This window comes from Epinephelus moara, chromosome 17 (assembly GCF_006386435.1).
Source record: "Epinephelus moara isolate mb chromosome 17, YSFRI_EMoa_1.0, whole genome shotgun sequence".
Lineage (NCBI taxonomy): Eukaryota > Metazoa > Chordata > Actinopteri > Perciformes > Serranidae > Epinephelus > Epinephelus moara.
The window spans coordinates 2,698,108-2,702,384 of NC_065522.1; the positions used below are offsets into that span (position 1 = coordinate 2,698,108).

Below are 4,277 nucleotides of genomic sequence, written 5' to 3' on the forward strand. Positions count from 1 at the left end.
TTAATAAAACCCTTCATTTAAAAACTGCATTTTGTGTTTACTTGTGTTATCTTTGACTAATGTTTAAATTTGTTTGATGATCTGAAACATTTAAGTGTGGAAAACATGCAAAAAAGTAAGAAATCAGGAAGGGGGCAAACACTTTTTCACACCACTGTATATATATATTTTTTTCATTTCACTCATTCAGATTAATACATTGAATCAAATATTTGTCTGCTCCAAATGTGGGCTGTAACCTGTAGTCAGCTTTTACTATGACCGTTAAGCCTACATTGATATTTCAGAGACGTGTGTGACTGTTCACTCATGGACCACCATGCAGTATATTTATATCCACAGCTGGATCTGCAGCCTCTTAGAGAGAATAAAAGTGAATATTGTTAATAATTCATCTTTGTATCAGTATCTAAACTGGCTCTGAGAACATATATATGGATGCAGAGAGTACAGTTTGACTATCATCCATTTTTAAAGACCAAGAAGTACCAATCATTATTTGGACTATTGGCTTACTGTACCAACATCTAGGCGCTTATCCTGCCAAATGCCTGACAGTTCTACAGAAAACCTAAAAATACCTGTAATTTATTTATATTCAAGTGGGTAATCAGAAAGTTTAAATGCAACTTTAAGTGCTGAGATATTTTGAGGTGGATGACTTTTATCCTTTCAGACAATCTTTCAACACACAAAAATGTACAGTTTGAGCCTCTACATGTTGTAAAAATATATTTCATACAAAAACAATCACTTAGAGGAATAACTGAATGCTTTGGAAAATACAAGAAGGCAGATCAAGGTCACTGTGACCTTGTCTGTCTCATTCTCATGAACACAATATCTTTTGGCCACTTTGACTCAAGAATGAACTGATTAGAATTTGGTTGTCAAAGGTCAAGGTTACTGTGACCTTGCATCTATCTTTTTCTCATAAATGTGATATCTCACAAACAACTTGAGGACATTTCTTCAAATATGGCACTAGGCTTGGGCGATTGGACGAATATATCGCCAATCGCCCATCGGCTGAGTCCAACACGGTTGGTTTCATTTTTGGCGATTTTTTTGGGCGATTTTTGTCATTTTATTTTGCTAAATTAATGGTCTGTCTCCACAGGATTAAACTCGGTACATATAGTCCATAATAACTATGTAGAGCACAATTCAAAATGTGTGCGTATTGGAACCTGCAGCTTCACATTGATTTCCGACGAGTCTTTCACAAAACACGTCAGTGATGGCGGAGCTGAAAGTTACGGCCGGGGTCCACTGGCAACGGGAGCAGCGCGACACGTCTGCAGAGCGAGTCCCGTAGCAGCTCGCCCCCCTGTTAATCAATTACAGCGGCTGCACCGGCAACGGGAGCGGCGCGACAGCTCTCTATTTTAGGATGCTCTTCTATTTTTGTCGCGCTACGCTCCCCTACCGACCCTCCAGCAGATAAAAACTACATGAAATAGTGTGCTAAACGAGCACAATGTGTTTTTAAATGAATAAACCATTATCAGAGGTGATATGTGATGATTTTTTTTCATGCATTTACCCATGTTTATCCGTGACATTGTGTAAATGTCCGTGGCGGACATTTGAAAGCGAGTAGATGACAAACAGTACAGTAAACTTGTAGATTACTCAAATATATGTAATAACTTAGGTGGAAAATGCTTTAACTATCATGGCTCAGCAAACGGTAAACAAGACGCTTGACGTGATGCTTACGTTTGCAGCCGGTGGAACCCGGCCGTAACGTGAATTCATATGCGCATATGGTTAACAATGTTACCAGCCGTGCTAAACACCCTCTCTGATGGCGTGCTTGTTGCCGGTATGCACAGATATTTCCGTGCCATGTTGGACATGAGTGGGCTCGCAAAGCACGCTGCATTTTTTTGCTGCATTCATGTGGTGTCGGGAGATCCGAGTTGCCGAGTTGTTTTTCTGACATGAGGTGGCGTTAATGTGAATTATCCCATTCTGAAAGTCATTTTTCGATTCTTTCTGACATCACATGAATGCAACATCCCCCCTCTTTTTTTTTCTCCGCCACACACACAACTGCCGAATATATCGGCAACCGCCGGTTGATGGGCTGACGGTGGCCGGTTGGAAATTTTTAACATATCGCCCAACCCTATATGGCACAAATATCCGCTTTGAGTCAAGGATGAACTGATTAGAATTTAGTGGTCAAAGGTCAGGTCACCGTGACCTTGTTCATCTTATTTTGTGAATGTGGTATCTCAAGAACACTTTGAGGAAATTTCGTCAAATTTGGTACAAATGTCCACTTCGACTCAAATGTACTGATTATAATTTGGTGGTCGAAGATCGAAGATCATAACTCAAGAATTCATAAGCTAATTGTGACAATTGGGGGTGGCTGTGGCTCAGAGGTAGAGTGGGTCGTCCACCAATCGAAAGATCAGCGGTTCGATCCCAGGCTCCTCCAGGCTGCATGTCGAAGTATCCTTGAGCAAGATACTGAACCCCAAATTGCTCCCAATGGCTGTTCCATCGGTGTGTGAGTGTGTTAAAACTAAGTAGCAGGTGGCACCTTGTATGGTAGCCTCGGCCACCAGTGTATGAATGTGTGTGTGTCAATGGGTGAACGTAACTCATAGTGTAAAAAGCGCTTTGAGTGGTCACTAGATGACTAGAAAGGCGCTATACAAATGCAGGTCCATTTACCATATACCATTTACCATTACAATTTTTGTCAAAATGGTTAAAAGGACAAAATGAAGTGATTACATTTTATATCCAAAAGGTCAAAAGTCAAGTTCATTGTGATATCATAACGTAATGTTATTCTAGTTTTTCATCTAGACATCTAGACATTTTCCAAATGTTGAATTATGCCTTTTAAATGGAAAGTTCACCCCAAATCTAAAGTACTTATGTTGTTTCTTTTATCTGTAGTTCTATTTATCAGTCTGGATTGTTTTGATGTGAGTTGCTGAGTGATGGACATGTTGGCTGTAGAGATGTCTGCCCTCTGAGCCAAATTGTGATTTGTGATATTGGGCTTCATAAGTAAAATTGAATTGAATTGAAATTGAATTCTCTCTAATATAATGTAACTAGATGACAATTAACTTGTGGTGCTCAGATCTCGGTGTGAGCAGGATCATGTAGGAACTATTGTCTTTCTACCATACTACACCCACCAACCATATCACTGTGCAGGAGGAAGCACTCATTTACTGCTAGCTCACCCAGCACCACTACATAGCTAGCTAGCATTACAGTTCAGCCAAGGATGACACCAAAAATGTGTACATCTCATGCTATGATGAGCACAATTTCTTCTGTGTGGTGATACGGTTGGCGGGTGTATGTTGGTAGAAACTAGGGCTGCAACGATTAGTCAACTAATCGATGACTAATCGACTATTAAAATAATCGGTGACTATTTTAGTAGTTGAGTAATCAGTTTGAGTCAGTTTTCATAGAAAAGTACTATAAAAGTACCCCAAAATACTCTTATTGCAGCTTCTCACGTTCAAATATTGGCAGCTGTACAAACTCTCCCATGACGGTGAACTAAAACCCTTTGGCGTGAGTACGAAACAAGACATTAGATGACATCATTTTGGGGTTTGGGAGAGACAGACCAGCATTTTTCAACATTTTAACACATTTTTTGATAAAATGATTAGTCGACTAATTGAAGAAATAATTGACAGATTAGTCAACAATGAAAATAATCGTTAGTTGCAGCCCTAGTAGAAACAATATAGTACCTGCGTGAGACTGCTCACAACAAGGTCCGTGGATTATCTCAAGTAACCTGGTTGTCATTTCTGTAAAGAGACATTGCTGTTGAGTTTTTCAAATGTATTTTTGGTGCTTTGAGCAGCACAGGAGGCAAATTATATATTTTTGAGTTTTGGATGAGCTGTAACTTTAATGTGTGGCTCGTGTACATTTTACAGTTCTTGAAATTTGTCCCCTTTATTCAGCAATGATAGACTGCTAATGGCTGTCACCATTCATGAATACAGATAAGACATTTTAAAGCAGATGGAAAAGGTGAGATTTTGATACCTTAGTGTTTAACGTCACGTCAGTGACATGTTTGATTATTCACTGTAACTAGTCCATACCCATTGAGTGCACAGTTGCCCACGTACAGTTTCACATGGTGTGTGTTTGGGATACAGGTCATAGGAAATTGCAGATTAAATAGTCAACTGAACCCATTAAGAAGAGCAATGTATTCAGACAGAGTTTTTGTGAATTTGATAGTACGATTGCTTTATTGAAAGTACAGT

General features: G+C 39.4%; 1 protein-coding gene across 6 annotated transcripts in view; it reads left to right on the forward strand.

Annotated features, from left to right (window-relative positions):
- camk2d1 (calcium/calmodulin-dependent protein kinase (CaM kinase) II delta 1) overlaps positions 1 to 4,277 on the forward strand; it is a 229,557-nt gene that overhangs the window by 125,163 nt on the left and 100,117 nt on the right. The gene's annotated exons all lie outside the window — the stretch shown is intronic.